At 33.5% G+C, this 19,949-nt stretch overlaps 1 pseudogene; it reads left to right on the top strand.

Annotated features, from left to right (window-relative positions):
• The first annotated feature begins 745 nt into the window (after positions 1-745).
• On the top strand, positions 746-15,132 carry LOC139887653 (uncharacterized; annotated as a pseudogene).
• Positions 15,133-19,949: the final 4,817 nt, after the last annotated feature.

Raw genomic sequence — 19,949 nt, forward strand, 5'->3', positions numbered from 1 at the left:
AGTAGTACGAACCTCCTTAGACCACAACGTAGAACATACCTTCAGTCGTAGTCGTCAACAATAATGAGCTTGCTAAGTTGCAATCAAAACTTCTATTGCTGAATTGAACCCGAGAAGAGTCAATAATCGAAACACCTGCATCTGCATACAGAAATATAATCAGAATAATGAACCACGACTAAAGGACTCACACTTGTAAACAAAAAATGAAAACGATTTTAGTATTAACAAAAGTCAGAAACGCACCTTCAACATTGGAACTTCCAGACATAAACAGATTATCCATAGTGGACATAAAAGAACTCTCAGAATCAAAAACTCCCACACATTCTGATGGGCACTCAGACATATTTTGCACACGAACTCTAGTGATACAACCATCATTTCTTACACATGCCTTTTTAAGAGAGACTTCTTGTCTTCCAGACGAGTGTCTCGACTTACACCAGTGGTATTGCGCTTGCCAACAACTTAAGCTGACTTACTTGTATCTTCTTATCTTTAGAGGCATTATACGATAAATAGAATATACACAGCAATAATAACTCCCGACCTACAAAAAACAACATAAAGCAACATATCAGCAAACACGTGATACTTCACCAAATGTTGTAACCATAGCAACTAACAAACATTCAAAATAGTAAATGAACAGAGTAACACACAAAATTCGGAACAGAAACAACAAATATGACCGCTTGACTAATTAGATATAAATCCTAACCTATTCATTAGTGAATAGTTAATGGGTCAGAATGACCACCTCTAACTCTAGACCACATATGCGTAACTCACTTTTGTGTAATAATTTAAGAACTGTAAATCCTTAAGCAATTAATTCTCTGTATATGTATGTAGTAAGTGAGCAACATGTGTATTGTGCAGGAGCTTAACTTGTTACCTGAGTGTTGGAGTTAATTATTAATCGTCTTCTTTTAAGGGTTTTCCAACCTGGATAACCTCTGCCGTTACCGACATTCTTAGAAACCCTAGTTTTTCAAATTCCTGCAGCAAACAAACAAAACCTAATTCTTACTCACAAATAATAAGGATATTATGCTCTGAATTAAAAATAAACAAACCAAATCAACTAAACAACCTACATGAATTAAATTACCTACGAATGGGGTTTTGCTTACACATGATGATTATCAGCCACCACCGATGATGATGACGGGATCTGAGTAGGTACGACCACGAATCTCAGTCACCACCGCTTCAGTCGCTCAGATCCGCACCAAGTCGACCTCCGAATTCCACCAAAAAAAGGAAGAAGAAGAAACGTACCTGAAGGGTGGTGGCGCTGGTGTTGGCAGCGGTGGTGGCGCTGGTGTTGGCAGCGGTGGTGGCGCTGGTTGTGGCGGTGGTGGTGGTGGCGGCGTTGGAGGGCGGTGGTGGTGATGGCGATGGTAGGTGTTTTGTGGCGATGGTGGTTTTTTTTTTTTTTTCCCTTCCGTCCTTTTCATATAGGGGAGGAGATGGCGTTTTGAGCGTGGTTAGTATGTAAGGGTAATGAGCTAGTAGATCCCAATTCCCACATATAAGGTAATAACTATCACATGTTAACAACCTTAGTCCCTCCTCATCAAAACTTATCTAAAGTGGTCCTAGCTTTAACTAATCCTAACATTACACGATTAGTCCCTTTTCCTTTACTTATTAATACCAAATATTAAATAAAATATTACCTTGAAAATTGGGTTGTTACACTTACGATAGATATTAACAAAGGATAATTACACTGAGTACTATTTCTCAGACTTTCCTTTACGTTACTTAAACCTTGGTGGTTTTATACTGATAAATGGTTACTGGTTTCTGAATACTGATTTTCGAATACTGATTACTGATAAACGACTTTGATAACTGATTTTCGATAAATGATTTATGGAAACTGTTTTATGAAACATATGATGAATCATTTCCTTAAACCTGTAGATTCACTCAACTTTATGTTGACCCGTTTTGCATGTTTTATCTCAGGTATTAGTTACTTCCGCTGTAGAACATAGTTGTTACGTAGAAGTCAAATCAAGCACTAGAACCAGAGTTAGCATCACCGTTAATGGATTTTGACGGGGTGTTACATCTGCTCAAAAATACAACAGCTATGTAAGTGTCTTCTATAATTATAGTTTTTTTTTCTAATTCTTAATGAAGGATGAAGATTCAAGTTAAGTGTTTTCTCAGATAGAGTTAGATATATTAAACAGTCAAACAAATGATATCTTGATTGTGGGTTCAGGCCATAATTGGGTTTATTAAACCTGATTGACACATTAAAATTAAATCATCACCCAAATCAATTCTTTTATGTGTATATTGGTTGAGCTAACCACCTTCACTTTGCATTTTGAGATCCAGAATTTTGCTTTTTTCTAACTTAAGATTCACTGTAATTTAGGTTGGCAATGCACTATTTGATGGTCAGTTACTTGATGTTCATTTCACAAGATCGTTTTCCTTGGTGTAAAAATGATGTACCATGATATTTTAGCGATCAGTACTTTTCTTTTTTGTGACTTTTAGTTCATTAACTTAATGGTGAATAGTTATGAGATATAACTTCCAAATAGTTGTGCTCGGTGGGCTTGGAAACGATGCCTTTATAACGCAGGACACGACGATTAGTCATAGGGTGTTTGTCATGACCCGGAAATTTCGGTCAAATTTACACTCTGATAACTCCGACAAGATAAGCAAATTGATGTGTTGCATTAAAATATTTTTTTTTTCATACATTTAATTAACCATTGGACTTTACCCTACGATTCAAGAACAATCTATAATTTAAAACTCGAACCCGTCATGATTTATATATGATTTTACTTTCTTAAACGAAGACGTTTTATGATATAATAATTTCTATTATTATAACCTCTTAATAAAATGATTTTGAATATAATTAGTTCTAGGAAACTAAATTTTATAATATTTATATATGAAATGATAAAAATTTACTATTAAACGATGCTATTTCAAATTAAAAATTTTACGTATTAAATCGTTTTATTTTTATGATATAATTTTTGTAATTTTTTTTAAGAAATGAAGTTAAATTAAAAATGTACAATTTGTAAAGCACAACGTACAACAACGTGTAGCTTAAATAGTTGAATCGAAATTAATTCATTTACTATTCATATGAATAATAATGAAATGAAATTAATTAATTTACTATTCACATGAAAGCGACATGATAGATATTATTAATTATAAGTTACATAATACACCCCTGAAGTATTTAATAAATATGACTTTTTAAAAATTTAAGATTCAAATTTGATTCTAAATTTATTATTATATTATTATATTTTATTTCAATATTATTATATTATTATATTTGTTATATTATTATATTAAAATTTATATTATATTATATATCTTTGTCTAGTCAAAAACTAGGAAAACACATATTACGCTTATAAACTTTATAAACGAACCTTTTTACAACTAATTTTATAAAGCTTAAGACCAAAACAGATATATATGTATTCAAATATAAAAAGTGGAATTTTTACTCATACTTTTACCCGTCAATTATTAGCAACAAGAGTACGAAATACCGGTCCGTGAAAACTGTCGGCAGATATTATTGAATTCTAATTCACACATTTTTAATTTTTGATTTTATTATTATTATTATTGAATTATTGATTATTATTATGTTATTATATTTTATTTCAATATTATTATATTAATATATTTATTATATTATATTATTATATTATTCTATATATATGAATGATTCAATCGAGAGATTTAAAATCTCACACACACATAAACATATTCATATACATATACTCCGTAGTAATATTATTATTAAGATTATATTTCTTAATATTATTATTAATCTTATTATTATTATTAGATTATTATTTTTATGATACAAAGATAATAATATACATAAAATACTACGACGGGGTTACGTTCGGGTGATTTCAAAACAAGTTTTTCAAATGGTTTAAAGCTAAGGAATTCAAGGGTATTAAATAAGGAGGTTATGGGTATTGATCGGGGGTATTGTTCGTGAATCAAAGGTCAACTCCGTTGCGTCTGCATATTTTTCCTACAATATTGAACCACAATATTGATATGTGAGTTTTCATAGCTCCCTTTTTAAATGCTTTTGCATTATATATTTTTGGGCTGAGAATACATGCGTATTTTATAACTGTTTTACGAAATAGGCACAAGTACTAAAACTAATTCTACGTGGGTTTAAACCAGAAATATCCCCTTAGCTTGGTAACTATAACTACTGGTGTATGACTGGTAGGCGCGAATCCTAAAGATAGATCTATTGGGTCTGACAAACCCCATCCTGACTATGGGATGCTTTAGTACTTCGAGGTTATTTTAAACGCACCTGATCCGGTGTGCTTCAGAGGGTAAAACATGAACGTTAAGGCTTGTTACCGGGTGCCTACAACTTATAGAATGCTTTTATACACTTGCGAGTGTATGGTTATTTATGAAACTAAAATCTTGTGGTCTATTACAACTATTGAAAATCATTATTTATGATAAAACTATGAACTCACCAACCTTTTTGGTTGACACTTTAAAGCATGTTTATTCTCAGGTATTAAAGAAGCTTCCGCTGTTTAACTGCTATGTGCATGGAGTCTTACATGGCATATTTTTCAAGGAAACTTTACATTCAAACATTAATATGTATTATATTTTGACTGTTTAGTCAACTGATGTATTATTATGAACTATCATTTATTGGGATTGTCTATATGTAGAAATCACCACAAGTCGAAAACATTTATGTACATGCTTTAAAAATGTATACAGATTTTAAAACTTTCTTATATAGAAAGCGCGTCTTTTGAAATGAATGCAATGTTTGTAAAACATATCATATAGAGGGCAAACCTCGCAATGGGACCGATGAATGATGTGCTGCGTCAATAGGGATTTTGGCGGGCCATCACAGTTGGTATCAGAGCGTTGGTCTTAGCGAACCAGAATTTTCATTAGTGTGTCTAACTAGTAGTTGTTAGGATGCATTAGTGAGTCTGAACTTCGACCGTATCTGCATATTATAAATTTTGTTTATCATTTCTTGTCGGAAATTACCTTCTTATCATTCTTAAGTCTAGGCGCGTTTTCCTGCATTTATTGCATAAATAGTGTATAGACGAATTCCTATCTTAGCATATCTGTTACTGTGAACTTTGCCTGACATCTTCCAAAGATTCCTCCGTAATTTATGGGATTTTGATATTATATATACATATGTAAATTATGTATTGAAGAATACCAAATCTAAGTCCTATAATTTATTTCATACCAAAAATTCTTTCCCTGATTATATAAGATGGATCCCGCATCTAGTTCAAATTTCTCGGATTCCGACAGCTATTCCGATATGGAATTCAACCTGAGCTCCGAAAGCAGCATAACCGGAATGGATCAACCAATTAGCCATCATCTATTCTGGATGAATTGGGGATGGGTTCGTAATCTACTTAACCATTGAAGACAAGAAGAAGGTGATCCCTTCCATCCACTACATTCACCTCTTGGCGAAGAACCTTAAGCACTTACCGGCGAACCTTTTCGAAACACCCTTTTCTCTCTCATTTCCAGAGTATCTCGTCACGATTATATACTATCCCAAATTCTGAATCTTATTCATCCGCTCGTCCGAACCGACAATCATCCCGGTGTAATAGAATAAGTCAACGGGTTTCGCGCTCGCGTGACGGCTTTGGAGAATATGGTGCAAGGATTACAAGCACCATCAACAACACCAGTACCGCTAACAACATCCACATCGGAAGCCTCAATACCACAAACACCAGCAGCATCACCGACATCAACAGTACCATCATCAACATCAACAGTATAATTACCACCACCAACAACCACATCCGCATCCCACACCTCAATATCACATCTAAAATTTGTACTTCGAGCATCAACATCATATGCACCATAGGTACCAAGGAGTACCAACAACAACAAATGATGAAGTATCGATTCATCACTTCATTGAAGAAATATTCTGCAGAGAATATGTAATTGCTAAAAAAATTTAGAGATTACTTATTCTAGTTCTAACCATAAACCAGAAGAGTAGATGGATAGAGATGATAGAGGAAACCCTGACAAGGATGGTGTGTGATCTACAAGTTAGACTGGTTATACAAGCGCCACCAGAAGTACCACCAGCATCACCATTAGTATCACCAACACCAGTAACACCTGTAGCACCATAAGCTCCACCAACTCCATAACCACCGACGATATCGACACCACAATCACCGAGGAGTATATTGGAATAATGAGTTATGAAGTATTAACTCATTATTTCCAAAGAATTTATATATTATATATATAAATTTTGGAAACCATAATATATCTTTTCGTACTAAGCTATTAAGTATGAATTGAAAAAGGGTAGATACTACTCGGTTAATTCATATTACTAATATGCTATGATGCAAATCCTTTATTAACTACAATCTCTGTTTCAAACCAATGAATTTCATTTCATAATAAACCAAGTGTATTATTCAACTACAGGTTTGATTTTACACTCCCATTTTCGATATACTCGAAACTTTCCAGAAAACATCATTCGTACTTTGCGGAATTCACAAGTATTTCATGAGCATCAACATTCTTCACCAAGGAATATCAATAAGAATAAATAATGATATATTAATTACATTAGTGAAATACTCCGCAAATATTATGTAATTTCTAAAGTTTTAGGGATTATTCATTTCTAGTTCCAACCGTAAACCAAATGAGATTAATATAATATTAACTCATTAAATCCATATTACATCTGAAGAAAATATACATACATATATTTTCATAAAGATTGTAATAAAAATTCTTTTGTACAAAATATTACTTGTGAAATTTTATTTTAACGGGTAGGTAATACCCGAGAAATACTTAAGTTCACATTAATATGTTACGCTGTACATTTTCAATGATGTTTCGACAATCGTTAATTATACTCTCTTTTCATAGCAATAGACATCATTTTACAAAAATCAAGACAACCATTTTCCATGCCAATTCAATTACATATTCTGATTTTGACAAATCAAAATTCAAGTCAAGATTTAAGAAGTGTCATCAATCTTAAATTCCTACATCCTTCGAAACCATACTTTGAATTCAAAATGTTATTCATAAAACCGAGTAGAAAATTATTCGTATCTTTCATAATTCGCGATGATTTCACCTCCACCATCATATAATAACGGATACAACCTGTTTTCAAACACTCAAATTCAAAATTCTTGAAAGCACCCCAGTTTACGAATCAATTCTTGGAATTTTGAAAAGCTGATGAAGCAGCAAAAACTATAAATGACCTTAACAGTCAAAAGTTTGATGATAAAGAATAGTGTGTTGAAAAAGCTCAGAAAATGAGAAAATTTGGTACTGAAAAACGAATAGAGCAAACCATGAAGGAGGCTGTGGACAAATCACAAAGACTAAATCTACCTTCAAAGAATCCAAATGATTCAGTGTCTGCTGAAATCTTTAGCGAATCCCTTGCTCCTTACATATTCTAAATTCTTGCGGATTTTTTTTTCTTCATCATCCTTTGATCTTAGAAATTCTAAGATATCATCGTATCTTCCATTATAAATATCCTCAATATTTTTGAAAAATACCTCCATAACTATTTTTGTCCGAAATTAATTATCTCTTCGCGCTATCTGTAATAAATCATAAAGGAAACTATTTTAGTTCCTAAATTTCGGTAACATTCGAATTTAAAATTCTTGATATTTGGAGTAGTGTTGGAATGAAAGCATGAGTTAGTGTAATATAATGACGCCCGATCAACGTGATTATATTATAGTAAGTCATGCGAAAGTTCTAATGGCACATGATGAAGGTAGTACTTGATCAACATTACCCTCACCATGTACCATGTTACGCGACTCTTTTATTTTACTTAACATCTGAACATACCAAGAATGTATTTTCTTGATAGTTCTATACTTTTCGTGATTCCAGTAGTTTGCTAATATAATCGTGCCATTACATTTTTCTTTCTGCTTATAACATTAGTTATGCTCATTTGAAATCCTATCTATCGTATTTCCAGAGAAATCTTTATCATTTCATTTGTATTTCTCAATAGTGAGAAATTATCTATTTATTGAACGTGTGCTTATCATAAAACGGAACCCGACTCATTTAGGGTACTCGAAATACTCCATTCATCGATCTTATCATTTTCTTTGATAATGATTATACTAACAATCGAATTCATTTAAAGAATTCAAGTTATATCATATTTCGTGATACGAAAATATCCTCGTTTTCGTTATCAACTTTCCTTAGCCAAATTTCGGGACGAAATTTCTTTTAACGGGTAGGTACTATCATGACCCGGAAATTTCGGTCAAGTTTATACTCTGATAACTCCGACAAGATAAGCAAATTGATGTGTTGCATTAAAATATTTTTTTTTTCATACATTTAATTAACCATTGGACTTTACCCTACGATTCAAGAACAATCTATAATTTAAAACTCGAACCCGTCATGATTTATATATGATTTTACTTTCTTAAATGAATACGTTTTATGATATAATAATTTCTATTATTATAACCTCTTAATAAAATGATTTTGAATATAATTAGTTCTAGGAAACTAAATTTTATAATATTTATATATGAAATGATAAAAATTTACTATTAAACGATGCTATTTCAAATTAAAAATTTTACGTATTAAGTCGTTTTATTTTTATGATATAATTTTTGTAATTTTTTTTTAAGAAACGAAGTTAAATTAAAAATGTACAATTTGTAAAGCACAACGTACAACAACGTGTAGCTTAAATAGTTGAATCGAAATTAATTCATTTACTATTTATATGAATAGTAAATGAAACGAAATTAATTAATTTACTATTCACATGAAAGCGACATGATAGATATTATTAATTATAAGTTACATAATATACCCCTGAAGTATTTAATAAATACGACTTTTTTTTATTCTAAATTTATTATTATATGATTATATTTTATTTCAATATTATTATATTTATTATATTATTATATTAAAATTTATATTATATTATATATCTTTGTCCAGTCAAAAACTAGGAAAACACATATTACGCTTATAAACTTTATAAACGAACCTTTTTAAAACTAATTTTATAAAGCTTAAGACCAAAACAGATATATATGTATTCAAATATAAAAAGTGGAATTTTTACTCATTCTTTTACCCGTCAATTATTAGCAACAAGAGTACGAAATACCGGTCCGTGAAAACTGTCGGCAGATATTATTGAATTCTAATTCACACGTTTTTAATTTTTGATTTTTTTATTATTATTATTGAATTATTGATTATTATTATATTATTATATTTTATTTCATTATTATTATATTAATATATTTATTATATTATATTATTATATTATTCTATATATATGAATGATTCAATCGAGAGATTTAAAATCTCACACACACATAAACATATTCATATACATATACTCCGTAGTAATATTATTATTAAGATTATATTTCTTAATATTATTATTAATCTTATTATTATTATTAGATTATTATTTTTATGATACAAAGATAATAATATACATAAAATACTACGACGGGGTTACGTTCGGGTGATTTCAGAACAAGTTTTTCAAATGGTTTAAAGCTAAGGAATTCATGGGTATTTAATAAGGAGGTTATGGGTATTGATCGGGGGTATTGTTCGTGAATCAAAGGTCAACCTTGCATTTATCATCTCCGTTGCGTCTGCATATTTTTCCTACAATATTGAACCACAATATTGATATGTGAGTTTTCATAGCTCCCTTTTTAAATGCTTTTGCATTATATATTTTTGGGCTGAGAATACATGCGTATTTTATAACTGTTTTACGAAATAGGCACAAGTACTAAAACTAATTCTACGTGGGTTTAAACCAGAAATATCCCCTTAGCTTGGTAACTATAACTACTAGTGTATGACTGGTAGGCGCGAATCCTAAAGATAGATCTATTGGGTCTGACAAACCCCATCCTGACTATGGGATGCTTTAGTACTTCGAGGTTATTTTAAACGCACCTGATCCGGTGTGCTTCAGAGGGTAAAACATGAACGTTAAGGCTTGTTACCGGGTGCCTACAACTTATAGAATGCTTTTATACACTTGCGAGTGTATGGTTATTTATGAAACTAAAATCTTGTGGTCTATTACAACTATTGAAAATCATTATTTATGATAAAACTATGAACTCACCAACCTTTTTGGTTGACACTTTAAAGCATGTTTATTCTCAGGTATTAAAGAAGTTTCCGCTGTTTAACTGCTATGTGCATGGAGTCTTACATGGCATATTTTTCAAGGAAACTTTGCATTCAAACATTAATATGTATTATATTTTGACTGTTTAATCAACTGATGTATTATTATGAACTATCATTTATTGGGATTGTCTATATGTAGAAATCACCACAAGTCGAAAACATTTATGTACATACTTTAAAAATGTATACAGATTTTAAAACTTTCTTATATAGAAAGCGCGTCTTTTGAAATGAATGCAATGTTTGTAAAACGTATCATATAGAGGGCAAACCTCGCAATGGGACCGATGAATGATGTGCTGCGTCAATAGGGATTTTGGCGGGCCATCACAGTGTTGCCACCTTCGAAGAATTTGAACCCGTTTCTTGGATTTGTCATTATATTCTAGCAGTCTATGAAGATGATCTAAACTACCCTATTTGGTAACTTCCAGGTGGATATGAAATCGATCCGAATAATATAATTTTGAAGAGAATTTATATTGTGAAACGACCCGTCCATATTACTATAAACGCAGTACGTTATTCATTGGTCCCATAGCGAGGTATTTGACCTCTATATGATACGTTTTAGAAAATATTGCATTCGTTTCATAAAGAGCACACCATTATTATACACAATGCATGTTTTAAACAAGTGGGCGATTATTTAAGAGATAATCCCCATAATACAGCAGTTTTCAAATACTACACACGTGACATAATAGTCGAATATAATAAATGATAAAGGTTTTATTGAATGCAACACTTCATTTAAACAAAAGCATGAGACTCCATGCACAGCTTGCTCAGATAATGCAACAGCGGAAGACTTTCTTAAGGACCTGAGAATAAACATGCTTAAACAATCAACACAAAGGTTGGTGAGATATATAGGTTTAAAGCTAGCATCGATATAAATATAGACCACAAGATTTCATAGTTACAAATATTTCAATAAAGATATTCTGTAAGTTGTTGAGCGCTTCGGTAACCATACTTAACCATTAATGTGGCATATTCCCTTTATTATGAAATCTCCCTACACTGTACCAAGTGTAGTAAAAACGAAGTACTATGCAACCGTTTACGATACTAGAGCGACTAGCCCGGTTGGGGTAGTCAAACCCGATATATCTATCAATAGGATTCGCGCTTACATGTTCTTACAACATGTAAATATTAGTTACCAAGCTATTATGGAAGATATGCAAGGTGGTACAAATCAACGTAGAATATATTTTAAGTACTTGTGTCCATGGCGTAAAACATAAAATGCATGTATTCTCATCTCAAAATATTTTTAGAGTTTAAAAATGGGACTATATACTCACTTTCACAGATTTTCACTTCGTCAGAAAATAAGACTTGGCCACAGGTTGATTCACGAACCTATAACAAATATATACATATATATCAAAGTAAGATTGAAATATATTCACAACATTTTTATTACGTGTTGATGATTTAAGTTGTCCAGTTAGCAGTCCAACGTTAGTAGTCCACAATTAGTAGTACATAAATAATTTAATATATATCTCGAATCAATCCACGACCCAGTGTATACACGTCTCAGGCTAGATCACAACTCAAAGTATATATATATTTTGGAGTCAATCTCAACCCTGTATAGCTAACTCCCACATTACTGCATATAGAGTGTCTATGGTTGTTCCGAAATATATATATAGATGGGTCGATATGATATGTCAAAACATTGTATACGTGTCTATGGTCTATCAAGATTACATAATATATAATATAAGTTATTTAAGTTATGGTTAGAATAGATTTTTGTAAATTAATCCCGTAGTCAAATTAACCATTTTTAACCAATTTTGTTTTACCCATAACTTCTTCGTTTTAAATCCGTTTTGAGTGAATCAAATTGCTATGGGTTCATATTGAACCAAATATTACTAATATAAACAGAAAAAGTTTAAGTTTATAGTCAGAAATACAAGTTACAAGTCGTTTTGTAAGAGGTAGTCATTTCAGTCGAAAGAACGACGTCTTGATGACCATTTTGAAAAACATACTTCCACTTTGAGTTTAACCATGATTTTTGGATATAGTTTCATGTTCATAAGAAAAATCATTTTCCCAGAAGTATAGCTTTTAAATCAAAGTTTGTCATAGCTTTTAATTATCCAAACCAAAACAGTCCCCGGTTTTACTACGACGGCGTATGTCCGGTTTTACGGTGTTTATCGTGTTTCCAGGTTTTAAATCATTAAGTTAGCATATCATATAGATATAGAACATGTGTTTAGTTGATTTTAAAAGTTAATTTAGAAGGATTAACTTTGTTTGCGAACAAGTTTAGAATTAACTAAACTATGTTCTAGTGATTACAAGTTATAATCTTCGAATAAGATAGTTTTATATATATGGATTGAATGATGTTATGAACATCATTACTACCTCAAGTATAGTAGGTAAACCTACTGGAAATGATGAGAAAATAACTTGAGCTTCAAAGGATCTTTGATGGCTTGGAAGTTCTTGAAGCAGAATCATGACACGAAAACAAGTTCAAGTAAGATCACTACTTGATTTAAGATAGTTATGTTTATAGGAATTAAACCAAAGCTTGGATATAATTATTACCTTGATTAAGAATGAAAAGTTACTGAGATTAGATGAAAGTTCTTGATCTTTGATGAGTTGTTGGATTGGATTAAAAAGATTGGAAGTAATCTTGCAACATCTTGATTCTAGGTTGTTTTTATGATGATTAAAGCTTGTAATTGAAGCTAAATGATGGGGAAAATGCTTGGAGATGATCAAGTATGAAGTTAGGAGTATTTTGAGAGAGAATTGGGAGTGTAAGTATGAGAAAATGGAATGAAGAAATGGTGTGCATGCATAAAAACGTTTTTAGTTTATAAAGAAAGAAAAGATTCCTAATTTTATTTTCTTGCTAAATAATTCATGCTACTTGACAAATGGTTGGTTCCACATGTTCCTTAATCATTTAAGGCTGCTAAAGAGCAGATTTGTATTGGTATATACCAATAGTAAATACATCTAGAAGCTGGGTATAATACGAGTGCAAATACCGAGTGAATACGAGTCGAATTCTTGATGAAAACAAATGGGAATACAATTGTGATTATTTTTGTTAAGTAAGAGTGTTTTGATATATGTATTGAACTCCTTCAAATGTGTATTAATACATCTTAATATACTATATATATATATATATATATATATATATATACACACATTTTAACTGAGTCGTTAAATCATCGTTAGTCGTTACATCTAAGTGTTGTTTCGAAATCTTTAAGTTAACGACCTTGTTAAATGTAATTAATCCCATTGTTACTATATCTAATGAGATGTTAAATTGTTATATTATCATGATAACATAGTGTGTTAATATATCTTAATACGATATATAAATATTAAGACGTTATTACAACGATAATCGTTACGTATATATATCGTTTCAAAATCCTTAAGTTAGTAGTCTCATTTTATGTATGTAGTTCATGGTTAATATACTTAATGAGATACTTAATTATCATTTCATCATGTTAAATATATATATAAGTTCATATATATATATATATATATATATATATATATATATATATATATATATATATATATATATATATATATATATATATATATATATATATATATATATATATATATATATTATCATGTCATTTACAAGTTATAACGTTCGTGAATCATCGGACAAATTGGGTTGTCACACGTTTACATAAAATTCGTTCCAATTAATCAAGTCTTAACAAATTTGATTTCTTAACATGTTGGGAACATTTAATCATGTAAATATTAATATCGTTCAATATATAACCATGGAAAAAATCCGGGTCATGACATAATGATACTCAAGGCTGGACCCCACCGTACTTGTTGTAATTAGATCATGCTCATTGTGATATAGTTCTTGCTGCCATCCATACAGATTATGCGGTCTTGCTTGATAAAAAGTTGGTTCGAAGGAAATTAGATGGTGGGTATGTTCATAATGGGTTGTTAAAAGCTGCCGGAGTTATATTGGATGCTGAAAGTGACACTTTGAAGAAGCTGTTAGAGAGTTACCCGAGCTATACGTTAACTCTAATGGGTCACTTACTTGGGTCAGCTGTGGCTGCATTGTTGGCCATGGTGGTGGTCACAAACCGAGATATGTTTGGGAACATTGATAGGAAAAGGGTTCGATGCTTTTTTATTGCACCCGCCGGATGTATGTCACTTAACTTGGCCTTAGATATGCTGATGTCATCAATTTTGTTCGTGCTGCAGGCAAGTTTTTCTTACCTTTTATACAATTAGAGAGATATACTGAGACAATAAAGAGCTTTCTTAACTTTTATGCATTGTATGATGAAAACCAGAGCTAGCAAAATGGGTAGGTTGGTTAACCAGTTAAAGCAAGTAATTTTAAATTCAGTTGTGGTCAAGTTAATACACCAATATCCACAAAAGCATAGTGTTTATAACAGTTTGTCATTAGTAATATAATAACGATCATGATTCTTTGTTTGAACAGTTTACCATGTTTGTTGTGCTTAAGATGTGTAACAGACACATACACATCGGAGGACAGAAAACTCAAAGATCCAAGAAGGCTATATGCACCTGGTCGCCTCTACCACATTGTTGAGCGAAAACCTTTCGGGTATTATCAATAAAAAAACTTCTAAGTGACCGAACTCATATTTGGCATAATATGATTGTAGATATGGCAGGTTTCCACACGTTATAAAATCAGCGGTGCCTGTTGATGGAAGATTTGAGCACATTGTGTCTCACTCTGATGTATCATCATTATTATAGGGTAGTACATATTTGATTATAGATGAGCTAGTGAATAGGTGTAGAATGTGTTGAAACACATTTTAGTTAACTTGCATACTCTAACTCTCAATAATTGAAATCCATTAAACCCATTAGACATGGATATATATGCTTTCTCAAAATTTAGCATTTTCAGGGTTATTTTTCCTTTTGTTATAAAATTCTCATTTAATGATCATGCTTTAAAGTATCGTTTTAATGTGTGGTCTACTGCAGCTCTTCAGTTGGAGAATTACAAAATTGGTAGTGTACAACATCGAACCATCTCATCCTCGTGGTATGACTGCAAGTTCTCTACTTAGTTTAATATTTACAGTTATAATTATGTTTCTTTGATATAACTTCAATTATAAGGATTGGAATAATATTTCATGGGGCTTTATTCTTATCTTTTTTATGATAGAAGTCATAGTGTATTTGATAAATGTAATGTAGTGTACATAGTGCTACAAGTGGGGCTATAAGCATTTTGGCTACCCCATCAATTTGGAACCAAAAATATTAGAGCTTCATGTAGTGATTGCCAAAACCTTGACGTAAACCTACTGTCGCGATCTGATATAATAGAGATAGGTACTCCATGTCTTGAAACAACTTCCTTCATGTATAATCGTACCAATTTATCCATCTTATCCATTTCCTTCATAGGTAGGAAATGTGCAGATTTGGTGAGACGATCGACAATAACCCAAATGGTGTCATAACCCCATGCAGTCTTTGGTAGCTTCGTGATGAAATCCATGGTAATACATTCCTATTTCCATTCTGGGATTTCTGGTTGTTGAAGCAGACCTGACGGTTTCTGATGTTCCACCTTGACTTTGGAGCAAGTTAAACATTCTCCGATGTACGTTGCAATATCAGCTTTCAAATTCGGCCACCAAAAGTGTGCTTTTAGATCTTGATACATCTTTCCAGCTCCTGGATGTATCGAGTATCTCGTCTTATGTGCCTCATCCAAAACCAATTTTCTTAATCCTTTAAACTTCGGTACCCAAATGCGTCCAGCAAAGTATCGGGTTCCGTCTTCCCGTGTAACAAGCTGTTTATCTAATCCTTTAAGCATCTCATTTGCAAAGTTTTCTTCAGAAAGAGCTCCTTGTTGAGCCTCCTTAATTTGGGTAGTGAGGTTCGTACGCATCTTCATATTCTTTGCTCGTACTCGAATCGGCTCTCTTTCCTTCCTGCTTAAAGCATCTGCTACTCATTTGCTTTCCCGGGATGATAGCGAATTTCACAATCATAGTAGTTTATCAGCTCGACCCACCTACGTTGCCTCATGTTCAGTTGTTTTTGGTTGAAGATATGTTGAAGGCTTTTATGGTCGGTATACACAGTACATTTAACCCCGTACAAGTAGTGTCTCCAAATCTTTAATGCAAACACCACTGCTCCCAATTCTAGATCATGAGTCGTATAATTTTGTTCATGAATCTTCAGTTGTTGGGATGCATATGCAATAACCTTCTTTTGTTGCATGAGAACACAACCAAAACCTTGTCGCGAAGCGTCACAATAAATTACAAAATCATCGTTTTCTTCAGGTAACGAAAGAATAGGCGATGTAGTCAACTTCTTCTTTAATAGTTGAAATGCGGCTTCCTGCTCAGAAGTCCATTCATACTTTTTCCCTTTATGTGTTAATGCCGTCAATGGTTTGGCTATCCGGGAAAAATCTTGAATAAACCTTCTGTAATAGCCAGCAAGACCCAAAAATTGGCGTATTTGCGTTGGAGTCTTTGGGGTCTCCTACTTTTCAATGGCTTCAATCTTGACTGGATCAACCTGAATTCCTTCACTGCTGACAATGTGACCAAGGAACTGTACTTCCTTCAGCCAAAAGGCGCACTTGGAAAACTTTGCGTATAACTGTTCTTTCTTTAACAGTTCCAACACCAACCTTAAATGTTGTTCATGTTCTGCTTCATTCTTAAAATAAATAAGAATGTCATCAATAAAGACGATAACAAACTTATCTAAGTATGGACTGCATACCCTATTCATGAGGTCCATGAATACAGCTGGTGCGTTTGTCAGCCCGAACGGCATGACTAAAAATTCATAATGACCGTAGCATGTCCGAAATACGGTTTTCGGAATATCTTCTTCTTTGACACGCAACTGATGATAACCCGATCTCAGATCGATTTTGGAGTAAACACGTGATCCCTGCAGCTGATCAAACAAGTCATCAATTCTCGGTAATGGGTACCGATTCTTGATAGTTAACTTGTTTAATTCGCGGTAATCTATACACATTCGGAAAGATCCATCTTTCTTCCTGACGAATAAAATCAGAGCTCCCCACGGTGAAGTGCTCGGTCGAATGAATCCACGGTCCAGTAATTCTTTTAACTGGCTTTGTAACTCTTTCATCTCAGACGGTGCAAGTCTGTATGGAGCACGAGCGACTGGTGAGCTCCTGGTACTAGATCTATTTTAAATTCTACATATCTAAATGGAGGTAATCCCGGCAACTCTTCCGGAAAGACTTCAGGAAAATCTCTTGCCACAGGCACGTCGTTGATGCTCTTCTCTTTTTCCTTAGTTTCGACTTTATTAACATGTGCTAAGATAGCATAGCACCCTTTCTTCAAGCACTTTTGGACTTTCAAGCAGCTAATGAGTTTTAGCTTTGAGTTACCCTTCTCACCATAAATCATTACTGACGTTTTATCCTTACGAGAAATACGAATTGCCTTCTTGGCACACACAACTTCAGCTCCTATTTTGGACATCCAGTCTATGCCGATTATTACATCAAAACTTCCTAATTCTACGGGTATCAAATCAATTTTAAGCGTCTCTCCGGCTAAATTTATTTTACAATCACGGCAAATTTTATCGGCTTTAATTAATTTACCATTAGCTAACTCAATCATGTACTTAGCATCTAGAGGTAATGATGAACAATTCAATTTAGCGTAAAAGTCTCTACACATGTAACTTCTATCAGCATCATTATCAAATATAATAGATGCTGATAAGTCATTAATGGTAAACGTACCCGTAACAAGCTCCGGGTCTTCACACGCCTCTCTAGCATTAATAACAAATGCTCTTCCCCGTGCAGGTCCATTATTCTTCTCTGGATTCGGGCACTGGCTCTTAATATGACCCTGTTTCCCACACCCGTAACAAGTAACAGTAGCCAGGGCTGTTCTATTTGCATTGTTGGCAGGAGTCTTGGTGCCATTTGTATTTGTGACGGGAACCCTACAATCTTCAGCAAGATGACCCCTTCGATCACATTTGCTGCACACCACATTACAAAAACCAGAGTGATGTTTGTGGCATCTGTTACATAAAGGATTTCGTCCTTTGTAACCTGAGCTTGAACCACTACCCGCACCTTGCGTGGTTTCCTTTTTCTTAAGAGATTGTTGTTGGTGACCTCGATCACGGTTTCCATCCCACTTTCTTTTGTTATCCGATACCTTGGCATCTGACGTGGAACCAGGCTAAAGAAGACAGAAAATTCTTTTCAGGACTATAATTCTGGAAGATTTAATTGGTTATTTTATTTTTTGATGAAGTTTGCATAAATAAGGAATTAGAATTCTATCCTAATTAGTTTAATTTCCTGTCATTATAAATAGAGGGTATGCCCTATTACTTTGGATATCAATAAAACATATTTTCTTTCAATATTATCAGCTGCTTACGATTTAAGAATAGCTTTTGTGAATTGCAGAGAGCGTTTTGTCTCCTCAATAACCTCATTCTGCATTAGTTGGTATCAGAGCAGGCATCTCCTGTTACGATGACCGGTAATGACGAAAGAGGTCAAGATCTCTCTGCGATGATCAAAGGGATCGAAAACCTGACTGCAGCAATCAAGACCCTCACCACTCGAGTCGAACAAACCGAGGCTGGTGTTCAGGAACTAAGGTCAGAGCTGGAAGGATGCATGAACCATGATGATGTAGATAGGACTATCCTTGATACACCACCAAGGATTCCAAAGCAACACCACCAAAACAGGCAGCCACCACCAGATCACCCTAAAAACACTCAGTTTCAACAACCACCACATCGTCCATATCAACCACCTGTCCGCCAACATCATCAACAATACTGGAGCAACGAAGATGATCTATCATCTGACGACGATTTCCAAGAACCTCCCAACAGGGAGCGCAACCCAATAAGACAACAAAATAGACAAGATGATTTTCGTTTGAAGGTTGATCTTCCATCCTTCAATGGAAATCTAAGCATTGAAGAGTTCCTTGACTGGCTAACAGAGGTCGAGAGGTTTTTCAAGTTTGCTGACATACACGAAAATAAGCAGGTAAAATTGGTAGCCTACAGGTTGAAAGGGGGAGCCTCTTCCTGGTGGGAACAAAATCAAAGTTAGCGGCTTCGTTCTCGAAAACCACCAGTAAGCACGTGGGTGAAGATGAAAAGAATGCTAATGTCTCGATTCCTCCCGCCAGATTATGATCAGTTTCTGTTCGAACAGTATCAAGCCTTACGACAGGGGCAGAAGACTCTGGTAGAATATACGACTGACTTCTTATGGTTAGCTTCAAGAAATAATTTAATGGAGACTGAAGGGCAGCAAATCTCGCGGTATTTGTACGGCCTGAAACCAGCCATTCGTGATAAAATAGGGTGCCAAGTTATATTGAGTCTGACAGAAGCCTGCAACTTAGCACGAAGGGCGGAGACGATGAGTACTCGGGGAAACTTTGGGAACTACCAGTACGGTTCGATGTCCCGCACACCCAAAAGGCCTGACTCGGTGGCAACTAAAAGTAGACAAGCAGAAGCAGCTACTGAGAAAGATGCAT

Source organism: Rutidosis leptorrhynchoides, chromosome 2 (assembly GCF_046630445.1).
Source record: "Rutidosis leptorrhynchoides isolate AG116_Rl617_1_P2 chromosome 2, CSIRO_AGI_Rlap_v1, whole genome shotgun sequence".
NCBI classification, from domain to species: domain Eukaryota; kingdom Viridiplantae; phylum Streptophyta; class Magnoliopsida; order Asterales; family Asteraceae; genus Rutidosis; species Rutidosis leptorrhynchoides.